Here is a 17,758-nt window from a genome sequence, read left to right as displayed (position 1 = left end):
TCTGTCTCTTAGCCAGTGTGACTCCCAGCCTTTCTAAGGCCCTTTCTGTGGCAGCAAGCCTGTTTCCCACTGGCCTGTCTCCCCTTGTCTCTGTACGTGTGCGTGACCTGCAGTGACCCTGCCCCTGGGCACAGCCCCAGTGTGCCTGTGTGGGGTTGGCCGCTCCCACCTGCCCAGCCCACTCCCAGGGAGGCCTCTGCAGTTCCAGAACTTGCTCCAGCCCTCAAGCCCCTTCAGCCAGTCTGGACCACCTGTCCGCCCTCCTGCCTTTGCACACCTGTCTGACATGCCTGTGCAGTTCTGCCCTCCCAGGGCTCCCCACTCTGTTCTCTCTTCGGTCTCGGTGTCTGTAGGTCTGTCTCTATGCAGCGGCCCCTGTCCATCTCTGGCTTCCCATGGCTTTCTCTGCCTTCCTGGGTTTCTCTGGGTCTCAGACTTTTTCCCTCTGTAGGTCTGTGTGTATGGTGTGTGTGTGGCTGTGTATGTTTGTGTTGGGGAGAGTATATGGCTTTGTATGTGGGTGTGTGCCTGTGTACCTGTGCCTGCCTGCGTGTGTGTCTGCATAGCTGTGTACGTGTGTGTATCTGTGCCTGCTATGTATGGCTGTGTACATGTACATGGCTGTGTCCATGGTGTGTGTATGTCTATGATGTATGTGTACCTGTGTGCGTGTCTGTGTGTGCGTGGTTGTGTACATGTATGTATCTGCATGGTGTTTGTGCATGGCTGTGTATATGTACATGCTTATCTGTGTCTGCATGCATGTTATCTGTGCGTAGGTGCATGCCTGCGTGAGTCGCCCTGGCGCTGCATCCCCCTGTCTGTCTCCCTTGTCAGGAGGCCAGGCCAGCCAAGGAGGGCCAGGATGAGATCATGCAGTGAGCGAGCTTGGAGCAGGGCTTTGTCAGGAGAGCTGGCGGTGAGCCGGCCGTGGTGCAGGAGCACGTGTGTGCATGTGCGTGCATGCATGCGTGTGTGTGTGCGTGTGTGTGTGTCCTGGGAGAGTGCTAAGGAGGCGAGTGCAGGCAGTCATTGCAGCAGCCGCCAGGCAGGCGGCTCCACGCGGCCCTGGACGCCCAGCCCCCAGCTCTTTGTTCTGGCGCAGCCTTTAGCCTCAGAGCACGCTCACAGGAGCACGTGCGTGCGCGGGCGGGATCCTCCTCCTCACCAGGCCCCCTACCTCCTCAGTACAGAAGGTCACCTGTCCGGCCCGGCATCCTGATACTCCCTTGATTCTCCCCAGGCCTGGCCTTAGCATTGCCCCACCCCCACCCTCCATGCCAGCCCGAGGGGACTTGGTGGGCAGCGCTGAAATGTCAGCCTCCTCAGCACCGAGCAGTCCCATGCCTGCTGGCATCGTGGGCATCAGCACCAGGCTGTCACCATGTCCAGGTCCCCATGAGCCTTCTGCCTGTCTCAGCTCCTGTCCATGCTTGAAGAAAGCCGTATGGCCTCAGCTGACCCGTGAGCAGCCAGTCGCTGTTGAAATAATCGAATAGGGAATGCCGGAGCCTAGGGCCCAGAGAAGGGGAGGACGCAGCCCAAGTCCTAGCGAGGCAGGGCCAGAGTCCAGAGGAGAGCCCGCATGCCGGCTGCCTTCTCCCGCCCTTCCTGTCTGCCTGAGGCAGGCCTCACAGTTGTGGGCTCCCACCCTCATGCTATTGGCAGAGTCAAAACGCAGAGAGAGCAGCAGGTACAGGAGGCCTTGGGGCTTCCGCAGGATGTCCTGAGACAGGTCATCAGAACTCAGGAGAGTGGTCAGAACTGGAAGAACTGCCACCACGGAGGAAGAGGCCGGTTTTCCTTAAGGATAAGTGACTGGTGGCTGTCAATCAGAGTACACAGACTGGCTGCCCACAGACACCTGAGGTTGGACCCCTCAATTTTTTTTTTAATGCATACAAGTTGCCAGCATTCACTGTTTAGGAAATGTGTACAGTAGAGTCAAATGCCTGGCTTCCTTTGAGTGGGAATCTTGGACCTGCATCCTCACAGCTGACTGGGACTGACTGGGTGGTGATGGCTAACATCTGGGACAGGCGCGGTGCCCTCCCCATCCCTCTCTATTGTCTCACACCCATGGCCTTCCCCACCATTGGAAACCAGCCCTGTGGACATGAGTGTTTCTGACCTCTGTTCCAAGGACACCCTCACATCGCAACGCAGCAGCCCGAGTCCTGGGTCCCGTGCAGAGTGGATTGCTTACTTTTTGTCCACAAACATCTCCTCAGCCTGGTTTCCCTGGTGTGTTGACAGTCCCTAGAGGAGCTGACAGCCATGGGAAATGTCAGCAGATCACAGGAGGGGGGCTGAGACATGCCCTGGGCCCCTGGCCAGCCTGGGAGGTAAAGAATCAGGAATGCAAAGGGGTCCATGTGTCGCCCTCCCTGTCTGTGACCTGTGGTCCATGGAGAGAGTGCTTGGGAGAGGCTGGGTACTTAACATTGGAGCTCTCAATCCCAGGGAGCTTCTATAACAACTGGTGCAGCCGCCCCAGGGCTCAGAGAAAGACCCTGACCCCAAGGGCCCTGGAGAGTGCCCCAGCCTTCAGATTGTTGGGAGAGGCACAGGTGTCAGAGACCAGCCAAGTCATTTCTACCTCTTCTGCTCAGGACACCTTAAGCCAGGCCATAAACCACTGTTTCAACTTCTGTCTTTGAAAGCCAGCCCTCTTGCTGTCACCTGGCTGAATGGTGGACTCTCAGACCCCACGGTGGTGGGGACATTCCTGGTCTCTGTTGGTGGCTTGACTCCAATCTCCACCTCACGCCTCCCTTGTGGCTGCTCTCCACCCCTCTCTGCCTCTGCCCACCCCAGAACATGCATCCGCCTTCCCTTCACTGGGAGGACAAATGGCCTTATTCAGGGACACCCTGCCAGAGCTGTCTCTCTAAGACAAAGCTGTGCGCAGCTCTCCGTGAAAAACAGCTCTCGGCTGCCCAGCGAGCAGGCGGGATTGGTGGGTGCAAATTGCAAGGGATTTGTTACCAGCTGCCGGTGCCCCAGAGACAGCAGGCAGGCAGGCCCTTGCCCTTGAAATGCCAGCTGCCTGGCAGGCTGGGGCACCTTTTCAAGGCCGAGACAAACTTCCTCCTGGACACCGGCCCCCACCCCCACATCCGAGCTCAGCAAAACTGGGATGTTGGGAGGGATTTGGCTTCCTTCCTCCTGCTGGGCTGTCTCCACCGCCCCGGGTCAGGTGCCCCTAGAAAGGGCTCTGGATTTCATCACCCGGCCTCTCGGAACTGACTCATGGTCAGATCTGTTTAGTGGACGAAACCTGTTCATGCGCTCACCTCCCTCTGTTTCAGTGCCATGGGAAAGGCAACTGGCGCTCTTATCAGCATGCCCATTAATAGAGGAGGAAACTGAGGCTCTGAGAGAAGACAGAGACCCAGGTCACATGGCTTCTGGTGCTGAAAGCAGGACTGATTTCCCAGATGGTCAGATCTGGAGCCCAGGGAACCACCTCCCTCTGAATAACCCTGGGTGAACTGGTGGGTGGCCTGGCCTGGGCCAGGGGCCCTGGCTCCCGTCCCCCCCCCCCCCCCACCTCCCTGAGGGATGAGGCCTGAGATCCGGTGGCCTCACTCTGCTCTTGGAGAAAAGGGATGGTTTATGGACACAGTGTTCCCAGGCCAAGGAATTGGGGGGAGGGGCAGCTGTGATGGTCCCTGGGGTTCCAGGAATGAGCAGTGGGGAGGGGCCCTGCCATGCCCAGAATGAGAAAGGGCAGATGTGGAAACAACTTCCAGGCTATTTCTATGGCCATTAAAACAAGGTCTCTAAAGCATGATGACTATGTGGGAATGCTTACGTGTCATACTAACTTTCTAGAAGGATAAAAAGTGCTAGACTTAGTATGATCCCAGCCAGGTACAAAAACAAAATGTACATGTATTTAGGCACAGACACCAGAAGAGAATATACAAGAATATCAACTTACAAGTAATGGATCTATCTGGATGGGGCTGGGGGGTGACCCTTTTCTTTGTTTCCCACATTTTCTTCTTTCTGTTTTTAAGCAGAAGCAGCAGCGGTCGTGGGTTTCTTCAGAGTTATGGTTGGAGTTGGCAGGGGCTGGGTGAGAAGGAGAGCCGGCAGCTCCTGGCCGGCTCAGCAGTTTTCCTAGTGCAGCCCTCTCTGGTTTCCCGAGAGCTCCAGGGACAGCCTCTCATCTTGGGGATTAGCTCATCGCTGGCCCCCCTGCCCACAGAGCGGAGGTGTGCACAAGGATACCCTGGACCAAGCCACTGGGTACCTGCTTTCCATGCCTGTCCAAAATGAGAGGGGAGCCTGGAGAACGGGACCCTAAGAAGGGCCTGCTTCTGTTACCAGGCCCCTCAGCCGCCTACCTCCTATGCCGCCCCACGGCCGCCTGATTGGGACAGGGGATCTGCACAGTGAGTGGGAGTAGGGATTAACGAGGTCTATAGTAGGGGAAGGCCAGGCTGTTGCAGGCATTGTAGCCAGATGATGTGTGTCTGAGTGTGGGTTCCCAGAGGCAGAGCCTGCGGTGAGGATTCCAGTGCAAGTTGTTCCTTTAGGATCCCAGAAAGCACTGATCGAGAAGTGGAGGAAATGAGATGAGGAAGGGAAGGAAGTCAGTGAAAAGAGTGGCTAGGAAGCACGTAACCTGCTGTGGACACCTGGGGCTCAGTCCTGCTGGGAGTGCTGACAGCTAGAATGTGCCCCTGACCCACCTGAGAGGCAAGGAGGAGGAGGCATTTCTCCACCATCTCTCCACCATTATTAGGCGAGGTTGGCTTCAGATTGGGGAGCAGGTGGATGAACCTTTGGCACTCAAGGTAGCAGAAAATGCCCAGGCAGAGTTCCAGTGCATGCAGTAAGCAGAGGCTATGTAGAAGAGGCACCCATAGTGCCTGCAACAAGATGCTTTCCAGACTCAGTCACTGGCATCACACCCTCATCATCTCTGCCGTAGTTCAGTACCGCTTGTATTAAGACTGAGTTCTTAATATTTCTTAAAGGAAATTTTATATTGCTTCCTTAAATGGCAGATCAGTCTCCCTTACCACATTCTGAAACTGCCAAAATAAAGACAATAGGTACCATACCTTGTCTCCTAGTTTAGCTACAGATGACTGCTCAATGATGGAGGGCGAGCCATTTCTCTGCTAGTTAAAAAGGGAGGTGATGGCTGGGTGCAGTGGCTCGCTCCTGTAATCCTAGCACTTTGGGAGGCTGAGGTGGAAGGATCACTTGAGGCCAGGAGTTTGAGGCCAGCCTGGGCATCATAGTGAGACATCTCTACCAAAAAAAAATTTAATTTACAGAAAGGGGGAGGTGAAGGGTGAAGGGGTTTAGAAAGGCTTAAAGACCAGTGAGCACCAAGCTACTGAGCCTGACTTCTGAGAAACAACAGCATCCCAAAGATGGAAAGACAGCTGAGGTTGCAGTGGTTCTCCCACTGGGAACTGTGACTACCTAAGCAACCTGGGAGGCCATATCACCTACACCACACTTGAGGGTGCCCTAGTTAAGGTGTGCAGCTCTAAAGGAGGCTCCGGGGCCTGGGGTAGGCTGCGCCCCACCCAGCAGCCATCTCATCCTTAGTCTGGTCCATCTACAGCATTTCTCTGCCTTCACGGCTGCAGGAAGAATGATGAGGCTGTGGGTGTGAGAGTGCCTCTTAAAATAAAAAATACTAAACTGGAATTTTAAGGGCGAGGGACGATAAGCTTCTTGTGCCAGGCCCAACCCATGCTAAGCACAGGGCTTACAAACACATACACATGCAATACACACAGTGCCTTCTCTCCTGGTTTGAAATAAGTGAATGTTCCCATTATGTGGTGGGTGATGGCAGTAACCACACAGCCCTTAACCCTCCCTTCCATGTCCAACCCTATGACTCCTCCACATGAGCTTGTTCCCATTTTAAGGAAAAAATGGAGGCTCTGAGGGGTGGGGAGGTGGTCTTGGCAAGGGCAAAAGTGGGACCAGAGCTCTGGCCAGGCCATCCATGCATCTCTGCAGGTCACCAGGGACTCGGTGGTGCTCCCGAGGAGCTGGAATAGCTTCTCTGGAGATGCGGGGTCACAGGTATCATCGTGCCTGCCTTCCTGCATCTGCCTCTAGCCACCCTACCTATAGGTGCGCCCAGGACAGAGGTCCTGCCAAAACAACCCCCACCAGCACCGCCCCAGGTTGCCCTGAGGATGCCATGGCTGCCCAAGGAGTTAATAAAGCCATTGGCAGCAATTAATTCTGCAGAGGAAAGAGCCAGGTAAGAGGATTAAGGAAGCCAGAGCTTTGGTTTTAAGATGGAGCTTAGCATTCTCGCCCCCAGAGAAGGGATTTCAGGGGATTCGAGGGTGTGAGAGTGAAATGGAGCAGGGCCTCGGCAGAAGGCGGGCAGGCTGGTTGTGGAACGTTTTAACCAAGTGTTGCAAGCCACAGTCTTGTAAATACCTTGTAAATACCAAAGTATGTACCTTCTGGGTTAGACAGACAGATGGGCATTAATGATGATACGGTTATCACCAGTTTTGCCTCTTTAGACATACAGAGCCAGGACAGGTTGGGGAAGGGCATCTGGATTAGGAAAAGATCTGATTCCTAGCCCCTTTCAGTCATGATACAGCCGACATTAAGGTCTGCATTTTCTCTGTAACATGCACTGCCTTGAGTATCCATGAACTCACTTATCCCACATGGTGATTCCAGATACTCATATCTACCTCATTTTACAGATGAGGAAACAGAGGTTTAGATACATTAAATAATGTGACCAGGGCTTTCTGGCCAAAAAGAGCCAGAATTGTGATTCAAACAAGAGTATTCAACCCCAAAGCCACCAGCTGCCCCTGCTGTCTATGAACAGGTTAAAATGAAGTCCTGGGAAAGACACACTAATGATTTGAGAGCTGCCAAAGATCACCTGAACTGCTTGCCAGTGGAGGCCTTAAGTGTTTGACAATGATTTGTCCTTGCTGGTAGGTTAAACACCCTCCCATCTTTGGGCTCATTCAAACACTCACGGTCCCTTGGATGATGAATAGCAGAGAGCCTGGGTCAACCCCCATTTCAAATATTTTTTCCAGAAGCCATTCAGCTGTTGCATAGAGAAGAGTAGTCATTAAAAAGCATGGATTCCGGAGCAGCCTGTCTGGGTTTGAATCCCACCCAGACCTCTGCTCGCCAATTCTGAAACGTTAGAAGAGTCAGTTAACTTATTTGTGCCATGGTTCTCTCATTTGATCAAAGGGGATTATCATAATGCCTACCTCATAGGCTTTAAGTGAGTTAAGGTCTATACGTGCTTAGAACAGGGTCAGGTGTATAGGACATGCTGTATATGTGTGAGAAATTTTATTCCAGCGTGTTGGCATTCATGCTCTCTGGAATGCCACTCATACCTGGAGGTAGCATAAAACCTAGTGTTGTGAAAATATGGAATCCTTATTGTAGGTAGGGCCAAGGTAAATGCCAGCCACGCCACCTCCAAGGGTGTGGAGATGAGTGGGACCCTGTTAACTAAGGTGGGGTAAATGGGGTCTCCAAGACAGCAGAGGCTTAAATGAGGTTAAGAATGCATCCCACCGGGCGCGGTGGCTCACGCCTGTAATCCCAGCACTTTGGGAGGCCGAGGCGGGTGGATCACGAGGTCAGGAGATCAAGACCATCCTGGCTAACATGGTGAAACCCTGCCTCTACTAAAAATACAAAAAAAAATTAGCCGGGTGCGGTGGCAGGCGCCTGTAGTCCCAGCTACTCAGGAGCGTGAGGCAGGAGAATGGCATGAACCCAGGAGGCAGAACTTGCAGTGAACCGAGATAGAGCCTGGGCGACAGAGCGAAAACTCTGTCTCAAAAAAAAAAAAAAGAGAGAGAGAGAGAGAATGCATCCCCCCTTTCCCCAGAAAAGAATCTGAGCCACTGTGCAGGAGGCAGGCAGCCCTGCAGAAGGGGAAAGTAGAGAGCTGGCAGAGGGAGACTGGACAGGGCCCACAGCACCCTGTCTGTACCCTGGGCAAGGGATGTTTGAAGGCCTCTGTCTCACCATTCCCATCCTGTCTGTGCCCTGAGTGAGGGAAACTTTGAGGGTTTCTATCTCGCCAAGTCTTCCCAGCAGCCCAGCCCAAAATTATTTAAAGATCGGTAGGAGGAAGAGAAAGTAACATTTAAAGTACCATTTATTGAGCTACTGCTTCATGCCATGCATTGCTGCTGGGTATTTTGTGATCCTCGTGAAAATCCAACCCATTCTATAGATTAGGAAACTGACGCTCAAAGAGATTTATTCACTCGTCCAAAGTAGCTCAACCCTTTGTATAACAGGCAAGGGATTAGTGAAGACATAGCTCTGAGTGGATGGATGTGTGGTCCCTTGAGTCTGAAGAGAAGAAGGAAGAATCAAGAGATTGGGGGAGGAGGGGTGTTGACCTGGGCCTGCCCCAACCCCAACCCCTCCTCCTCCGTGGTTGTGCCTTCTTCTCTTCCTCCTTCCCTGGGATCAGACTCATTGTGAATGTGCCTCTCGCCTGTTCCCAGGGCCCATCTGGTACACAGGGGCAGGGAGAAAGGCTCAGGCCAACAGACCCCTGCTCTCTTGCCCCTGTGAGCTGCCCAGGTCAGCGTGCATGGCAGAGCAAGGGCTCGGAGGTGGGGGTTCAGGCCCTGGAAATGGGTCTCTGCCTGCAGGCCCCTAGCCCCTCCTTGCCTCCACCCTTTCAGTTGTCCCCAAGTCAGGGCCAGCTAGCTTCTGGTATGGGGCTAGTCTCAGGCTATGTAGAACCCAGTGCTGGAAACCAGAATGAGGAGTAGCCTAGGGCAGGGACCTGAGCTTAGGCTTCAAGATCAGGCTGACATGGGTCTGGTTTAGCTCTGCGATTTCCAAGCTATATGTATCCCTGGCCTCATCTCCCAGCCTCTCATGAAACGATAGGTACCAAGTATGTAGCATAAACTGTCATCTCATGAGGGCTCTGCATGTAACAGTTCTGATTATTTTGAAGTCCTGCTTTACAGTGCAGGCTCTGAGACCTACTTGCTATGTGACTCTATGCAAATCACTCACTCTCTCCTCTGAGCTCGGGGTCCCACAGATCTAGAATCCAGCTCTCCTGGCTGGAGCAGCAGCAATTCTGTTTCCATGGTAACCCAGCTGTCTCTCCAGGGACCATCTGGATCTCCTCACCCTGACAAGGTGCGGCCCAGGCAACCAGGTGTTTATGTTTTGCAGTGGAAGCTCTGCAAGGTGGTAATTCCCCTCACTAGGGACAGGGCGGTGGCCAGGCAGATGGCTGGAGGGAAGCAGAGCCTCCTTGCCGGCTGCCTTTGCTGTTTTGGGCCCAGAGAGACACAGAACCCAGAGCTCGGGAAGTCTGGCCGTGGCTTTCCTTGAAGAGTTATTAACAGATGCTTCATTATATTCCTAGGAAAGCTTCCTGGCTTGTTGAGGCTGGCCAGGTGAGAAACACTGCCTGGGGCTGGACTCCTGTAGGGAATTCCAGAGGACCCAGTCTCACCTGTTTGGGATGAAGAGACACTATTGTCTCTGCAGGAAACAGGAATTACTGGGGGGAAACATTAGCAATCTGCCTTTCAAACAGGCACATAATTATAATGACAGCAGAAACTCAGCGCCCAGGATAAGCTAAATTCACCCCTTCAGTGTGAGCTCATGGGTAGCTATTATGTGCAGACTCTGTGATCCGTACTTAGGGGACCCTGTACTCCCAAGGAGCTCACAGACCCAGACCTGGCAGGGACATGCTTAGGAAAAGATGGTGTCAACAGACCCACAACACAGAACCACGCTGTCGGGTGGGGAAGCAGAGAGTCGGGACCAGCCACTTCCAGCAGGAAGTTTCCAACCTGGACTGGGTTGCGACAGTGAGGGGACAGTCATCTGCCACCAGTTTACATAGGTGAGCCCCTTGACTTAAAACAGCCCGCAACAGGAATCCCCTGTGCTTTTTTTCCAGATGCGGAGACTGAGGCTCAGAGAGGTTTAGTCCCATGCCCAGGGTCACACAGCTAGGGAGGGACTGAGCCAGGATCAGAACTGGCTGATTGCACCGTGTGTGGTGATGCTGCCCTCCTCCTTGGGTTGCCCTGGGAGGCTCCGGCTGAGCAAAACAGTTCTCTGCCTCTGTCCTTTTGGCTCTTTCTCTCTCTCTCCCCGCCCCGCTTTCTCCTTCCTCTCTTTCACTCTCACTCTGTCTCCTTTCTTCTCCTCTCCCTCTCTCCCCCATTTCCTTTGTCTCTCCCCTTTCCCCTTGGGACCACTGCTCCATGCACCATGGGTCCTGCTGCTCGGCTCTGCCAGGGTCATCTGCAGCATCTGCTCTAGGTGACCGGCTGCCTGCTCACGGGCTGCTGCCCTGCTCCAGCCCTGGGCCACGCCCCCAGAAATGCCTGCTGTTGTTTAGCTCTGCCCCCTCCTGAGGACCCTCAGCCAAGGAAGTGACATCATTGCATACATTCCCATTTCCTCCAGGCTCCGTGTGGTCTTGAGCCCACTCTCAGATGTGCGCCCCAGATGTTTAGAATCACTTCCTCCCAATTAAGCGTCTTCCTGGAGGCGAGGGGCCCTCCTGTGTGCAGGGCCCATGTCTGTTCAAAAGGGTCTCGGAAGAGAGAAAATGGGAACTCCTCCCTGCACAGACGGCGGGAAAGTGGTGCGCTGTTGAGCTCCCTGGGGAAGCCAGGAAGCCAGCGCTCTGAAGCGCACTGGATGCGGTGGAGGTGATGCCTGTGCTTGATTGTCCACCCGTGTGGAAGCACGAGGATGCGCAGGTGTCCCAGTGGTCTCCAGGGAGAGATTTGAGTGTCATACCCTGGAGACAGGGCCTCTGTGCCTGGTTCTCCTCCCTCTCCAAATGGGAAGAACTGTGGGAGGAGAAGAACAAAAGAGAAGAAAGACACTGCCCCGCTAAAGAAGGAGGGCACAGGTGCCAAAGTGGCCCCATGGGTCAAGTCCAAGGGTGTGGACCCCTCCTCTGGGGACACTCATGCCCTGCTTGGACCTAGGTTAGGTTTTGAGGTTCCGGTCCTGTGCCTCCTCCTGGGGTGCCTTTGCTCTGTGTCAGAGTCACAGGTCCACACAGCTAGGCAGGTGACACAAAGATGGCATCTCACTGAAGATACAGAAGTGATCAGGGGCACCAGAGTGCCGAGCTCCACCAAGGGGACAGCTGCTACACAGGGGCCATCTGAGGCCATGCATGACACACACCCAGAACTGCCAGCACTTGTGATTCTGCAAGAAGCTTGGAGTTTTTTTGTTGTTGTTTTTGTTTTCGTTTTGAGACAGAGTTTCACTCTTATCACCCAGGCTGGAGTGCAATGGCGCGATCTCGGGCCACTGCAACTTCCGCCTCCCAGGTTCAAGCCATTCTCTTGCCTTAGCCTCCCCAACAGCTGGGCTTGCAGGCAACCGCCACCATGGCTAATTTTTGTATTTTTAGTAGAGATGGGGTTTCACTTTGTTGACCAGGCTGGTCTTGAACTCCTGAACTCAGGTGATCCGCCTGCCTCAGCCTCCCAAAGTGCTGGGATTACAGGTGTGAGCCACCATGCTCAGCCTAGGAAGCCTGGTGTTTTTTGTTTGTTTGTTTGTTTTGAGACGGAGTCTCGCTCTGTCACCCATGCTGGAGTGCAGTGGCACGATCTTGGCTCACTGCAACCTCTGCCTCCTGGATTCAAGTAAATCTATCTCCGTCTCCCAAGTAGCCGGAATTACAAGCACACACCACCACACAGGGCTAAAATACAATTTTTAGTAGAGATGGGGTTTCACAATGTTGGCCAAGCTGGTCTCAAACTCCTGACCTCAGGTGATCCACCCACCTCAGCCTCCCAAAGTGCTGGGATTACAGGCGTGAGCACTGCACCCGGCCATGCCTAGTGTTTTTAATGCTATTGACCACTCCTGTGCAGCCAGCCAGTCCAGTGAGGCTGAGGCTGGATCTCGGGAGGCACTGGGCTGCATTTGAGGAACAATGGACCCCTGACTGATGGGAGGAGGGTCAGTTTCTGGAGAATCTAGTGGAGGTTGGCCACCTTGAGCTTGCCTCCTGCTCTCCTGCTTTAGAGCTGTGTGACTTTAAGGAACTGACTTAACCTCTCTGAGCCTCAGCTGTTGCATCAGGAAACGGGGCTAACTGTAACCTTCGCTCGGTGCTGTTTGCATGGAGGATTAAATGGGAGGATATGAGGGAAAATTGTGCCCTGCATGTAGTGAAAACTCAGTGTCTTGTTTGCTACATCCCAATGACTGAGACAGAATAGGCGAGTGGGTAGTACCCCTGCACCCCCACAAAAATCACTTATGGGAGGAAGATGGCTGGTGTGGGAAGGGGAGGATACTGTGTGTTGGACAGGAAAGGGGAAGCAGGAAGACAGTGTCTTTTTGGAGATCACAAGGTACATAATAATTCATAGGTAACATTATTGTTACTGTTCTTCTCTGACATGAATGTCAGAGTGTAGAGGGCTTTGAGGATCACCTAGCCCAAGCCCCAGTTTAACCTGAAAAGAGACTGGCACAGGGTGGGGGATGCAATCTTCCTGGCATCCCTCACCGTACCGGGGCAAGGCTGGCATTACTCCTGCTATTATTGCCACCATCCCCTTATGTGAAACCCTAACATCATCCTACTACTACTGCAAATCAATTAAGGAGTTACCATGGTTTAGACACTGGGCAAAATACTGCATGTACATCCTCTCCCTTTCAGCTTTACGAAAATATTAAGATGCAGGTGCAGAAGGAATGTGAGCTAAACCCCCTCCTGCTTCTTCTGAGTTAGTGTCCCTGTGCAAGTTGTGCCACTTTGAGCCTCCATTTCCTCATCTGTGGAATGGGAACAGCACCACCTGTCCCCGGGGTTCCAAGCCTCCGAGGGGCTAAGTGATATGAAGTACTGATGCCCAGTACTGGTTCCATGAATGTCTGGGGAATCTGGAGGGTGTCTCTTGGCTCCTGACTTCCAGCCCCAGCCCCCCCACCCCACGCCACCAAGGCCTCTGTCAGTACTGGTTGTTCCTCAGTGCAATTAGGTAATTAGGCCAAATTCAATTACACACCACACTCCCAGGTTTGTCTGGGGCCCAAGGGGGGCATGGGCTCCCCATGTTGAGGGGGAGCAGCAGCAGCACTGGCTTGGTTCCCAGGGCTGGATCTTCCCACTGTGCCTCCCAGAATACTGCCTGCATTGCAGCTGGGGAAACTGAGGCAGGGAACAGGCAGTGTTGCTTGGCCCCTGCCTTAGTCTGTTCAGGCTGCTATAGCAAAATACCTTCGACTGGGTAACTTATAAACAGTAGCAATTGATCACTCCCTGTTGTGGAGGCAAGATCAAGGCTCTGGCAGATTTGATGTCCAGTGAGGGCATGCTCGCCATAGATGGTACCTTCTGGCTGTGTCCTCACATGGCACAAGGTGCAAAGAGCACCCTCAAGCTCTTTCATAAGGCACTGGTCCCATTCATGAAGGTGTATTCCTGATGACCTAATCCTCTCCCAAAGGCCCCAGCTCCTCATACCATCACAATGGATTAGATTTCAACACGTTAACTTCCAGGGGCACAAACACTCAGACCACAGCAACCCCAAACCATAGCATCCCCAGGGCTGAGATCACCATGCCTGATTTTTTTCCCTTCCTGGAGAGCTTCACCCCAGACTGCTGGCCTGCGGCTCACCCTCCCTTTCAAATTCATCAGCAGGGACCTGGCTCCTCATTCCCTGGAAAAGCCCAGATTGGTAGGGAGGTGGTGGCGGGCCTCAGCTGCCCTCTGCCACCCCTGGATTTGTGGCAGTTTCCCATCCTAGCTGCAGGCTGGCACCCAGCTGCTGCCCAACACTTTGATCAGCATATGGATCTTTTGGGAAAGCAGGGGCTCCAGTGAAGTTGGGCAAACCAGAGTGTATATATGTCTTTAAGGGACTTGCCGGGGGAATCAGGCGAGAGCAACCCAGGCCAAGGGCGGCAAGATGGCCCTCCTGGAGACCAGGCATGACACTTCTATGGACCACATCATTTGAGGCCTTGAATGCCAATCTAAAAAGCTTGAACTTGATCTTGACACCCCTGAGGAGCGAAGGAAGGTTTTAGACAAGGGATGATATGGTCAGATTGGCCTCAGCAGGTAGAGGAGCGACCTGGGTGCTAGAGGCAGAGAACACAGTTTGGAGGCTGGTGCAGTTGCCAGCACACGAGTCTGCTGGGGTGGAAATGTGCCGTGTGTGGAGGGAGAGAAGCAGAGGTGACTCCCCGGCAGTGCCTCGTGCCCACGCCCTTCCCTGGGCCTCGGAAGCTCAGATGGTGACGTGGCTGTTTTATGCTTGACTCTTGACTTACCAGTTCTGAGGATGGTACACAGCACCTTTCCCAGGAAAAAAGTCTTAACTTTGGATTTCATTCTGAAATGAAAGTGGTTTTATGGAATTTTTCTTATAAGTACAAAAATAATACATACTACGTATAGGACAATCAAGGAATACAGAAAATTATAAAGAAAGTAAAGCTGACATCCCACCACTGTGAAATAACTTTGTGAATATCCATTAGTCATGCAAGAAACATTTAACATACTTAATGGATAAATGTACTTAACAGATAAACCGCAAATAAATATAGGAGAATGGAACCATAGAGGGCCTGCTACCTTGGAACCAGCGTCTTTGCCTTGACAAAATGATGTGTGTTGTAGACCTCTTGCCTGGCCCACCTGTCAGCCTACTCCGGCCTTTACAAGGAATTAGCAGGAGTCAGTTCAATGACATTTCTTCTTGGAGCCTACCCAGCCACACTTGGGGAGGCCAGCGCCCCCGGCAGCAAAGAGAGGTATGGCATCTACACTAGATGTCTTTATTTGGGGAGAGGGGATTAGGGTCCAGAGAGGGACGGTGACCTGCACCTGGTCACACAGCACGCTCCCAAGCCCCTTTCTGGGTAGCGTCTGTCTCAGTTGGGGACTTGGCCTCCCGGGCCAAGGAGCACGCACTTCTGTGAGCTCAGCTCTGCAGGTCCTGATTTCAACATCAGGCCTCCCACTCCTTGCCCTGCCCTGGCGGCCACCTTTGGATTTCCCCCAGACATTTCTATGCAGCCTGTCAGCTCATGTCCAGAGCCCCTGGAGGTGGGGGATACCTGGGACCACACTGGGGAATGAAGGAAGCCGCTGGCTCCCCTCGTCTGCCATGGACCAGGAACAAGGCGTTGGAAAGGAGCAGGCACCCGGAGAACCTCCTCTCACACAGAGTGATGGTGAAAGGAAGGCAGGAAGGTCACACCAGGTGATGAAGGACTCCTGGCAAACTTTCATGGACTTGAGAGGTTCCTAAAAGTGCGCAATTACTGCCCAGAGCACACCGAGGTGCTGGGGCTTGCTTCTCAACCACCTTTCCTCTCCTTTTACCTCTCCTAGCACCCCACAGCAGACCTCAGAAGCCATAAGCCCACCAGTACAGGGTCCTTTCTGTAATTCTCCATCCTCAGCTCATACGCCTCAGGTGACAGGCTGCTCCCTGCTACTCCCTGGCAGCCCTGACTGTCAGAAATTCCTTCCTTCTTTTGAGCCCAAATCAGGTTCCCCCACCCATCTTCAGGATGCACGTGACTCCCACAGTAGGGGAAGGAAAGAGCCAACAAGTCCAGATCTAGCCCTGACCTCCCAGTGAGTAGGAGGTACCGAGTAGGGTGGACCCATCCCATCAGAATCCCACACTGTGCTGGGAAAAAGAGGCAACTGATGGACAAGAGTCCTTTAGAAGAGCATATCTGCCTAGCGCTTTACAGTTTGCAAGGCATGCCCTGGACGCTACAGTTGGCAGGAATACAGTACCAGGAGAGACAGCTTGGGGCCCAGGAACAAGCCAGGAGTCTGGGGTTCTAGTCCTGGGTCTACAACTAATTTGCCGTGTGACTGGAGGCAGTCACCACCCCCTCTTTGAACCTCAGTTTCCTCATTTGAAGAGGGAAACAAGGGCCTCTTTACTCAGATGTTGACTGAGCTGGCGATTCCAAATGGATAGGTAGAGGCTCTGTCAAGAAAGGGGTTGGAAGGAATAGGCCACACATGGTTTCCAGGCACAATGGGTCTGATGGTGGCTGGGACACCTGGTATTGCAGCCCTGCCTGGTCCTGCAGCCTGAGCCAGAGTGTGTGAGTGGCCCCAAGTCTTTTCCCAAAGCGAGCCTCACTTCCTTCCTCTGCAAAGTGGAAGCTTTGTGCTTAGCTACCTTGTGAGCCTTTGTCTGGGAAGCATCAGGAATGGAATTTGGCTGCTCCAGCCCAGACAGGGAGGTGTGCTGCACAGCCAGGCAGGCAGACAGACAGTCCAGCAGGAAGGCAAATTGCATTTCCAACTTCAGGGAGCTTATGTCAGTCCAACCCTGGGGCCATCCGGAAGCCCCCATCAAAGCTGTGTCCTGGGAGAAGCAATGAAACCCCAGGACTGCTGAGGCACGGACATTCGAGCTGCCTTTGCCTTCCCTTCCCTTCAGAGGCGACTCCAGAAATCAATGGGAAGATTCATTAGAGACCTGGGTGGCAGGCTCCCCACCACCTCCGGCAGCCCCTGTGTTAACCAGCCTGAGCTTCCTGTCTGAACAGGCTGCCTGTCCCTGAGAAACAACCCAGGTTCTAGGAAGCAGGTTGGAGACCTAGGCTCTGAGCAGGGCAGCAGGGCCACCACACACCCTTAGAGGCTGTGATTGTTTGCTGTGCATTCAATCATTTCTTGGTTCGCTCATTCATTCAGGCAGCTGGTCCTTGTTTCATTCATACAGCTAATATTTATCAAGCATCTGCCTGGCATATTTTAGATACTGTCAATATAACACATCCAAAACAGATGAAAGTCCCAGTTGACATGGAGCTTGCCTTTTAGTGAGGGAGACAGCGTTAAACAAGGTAAATAATTGAAATACACCAGCCATAAATGCTAAGGAGAAAGCCACGTCAGGAGACTCACAGGCATGTCAGGAGGGGCTTAGTTGTGGTCAGCATGGTGGAGGCGGCTTCCCGGTTAACGGGAAAGCCTGCAGGAGGCAGGGATGTGGGGATGGAGCCGAGGCCACCTGGAGTAGAGCATTCCTGGCAGAACCCCTGGAGGCGCATCGGGTGCATTCACAGCTAGAAGGGCAGCGAGGCTGGACCAGAGTAAGCCGAGGGGGACTGGAGGGAAATGAGGTTAGAGAGATGATGGAGGCTGGAGGCTGGGTCACGTTGGGGCTCAGCCACAAGGACTTGCATTTTATACCAGTGGAGCCAGAGCAACATGAGGAAGGGTCTTCAGCGAAGAATGTTTTGTGACTTAGGTTTTAACAGGATCGTCTGTTGTAGTTTGCTAAGGCTGCCATAACAAAGTGCCACACAGCTGGTGGCTTACACAATAGCGATTCACTCTGTCACAGTTCTGGAGACCTAAAGGCCCAGAGAAGGTGTCAGTGGGGCCAAGGTCCCTCAGAAGGCTCTAGGGAAGGATCTTATCCAGGGTTCTCTCCTTGCTTCTGGTATTTTCTTGGCTTGTGGCAGCATAACTTCAGTCTTCACATGGCATTGTCCCTGCGTGCATGTCTCTGTGTCTAAACTTCTTTTTGTAAGGACATTAGTTCTGTTGGATTAGGGCCCACCCTAATGACCTCATCTTAACGTGGTCATCTGCAAAAGTCCTACTTCCTTCCAAATAAAGTCACATTCACAGCTTCTGGGGGCTAGGACTTCAACATTTTTTGTGGGGACCCAGTTCACTCTAACACGATGGCTTCTCAGTTGGTCT

General features: G+C 53.2%; 1 protein-coding gene across 9 annotated transcripts in view; it reads left to right on the top strand.

Moving 5' to 3' along the window:
- The window catches only part of ZMIZ1 (zinc finger MIZ-type containing 1), a 263,905-nt gene that overhangs the window by 172,797 nt on the left and 73,350 nt on the right, over nucleotides 1–17,758 (top strand). The window lies entirely within an intron of this gene.

Source organism: Chlorocebus sabaeus, chromosome 9 (genome assembly GCF_047675955.1).
Source record: "Chlorocebus sabaeus isolate Y175 chromosome 9, mChlSab1.0.hap1, whole genome shotgun sequence".
In the NCBI taxonomy this organism is placed as follows: Eukaryota; Metazoa; Chordata; class Mammalia; order Primates; family Cercopithecidae; genus Chlorocebus; species Chlorocebus sabaeus.
The sequence above is the reverse complement of the archived record's forward strand: the minus strand, read 5'-3'. Positions and strand labels throughout refer to the sequence as shown.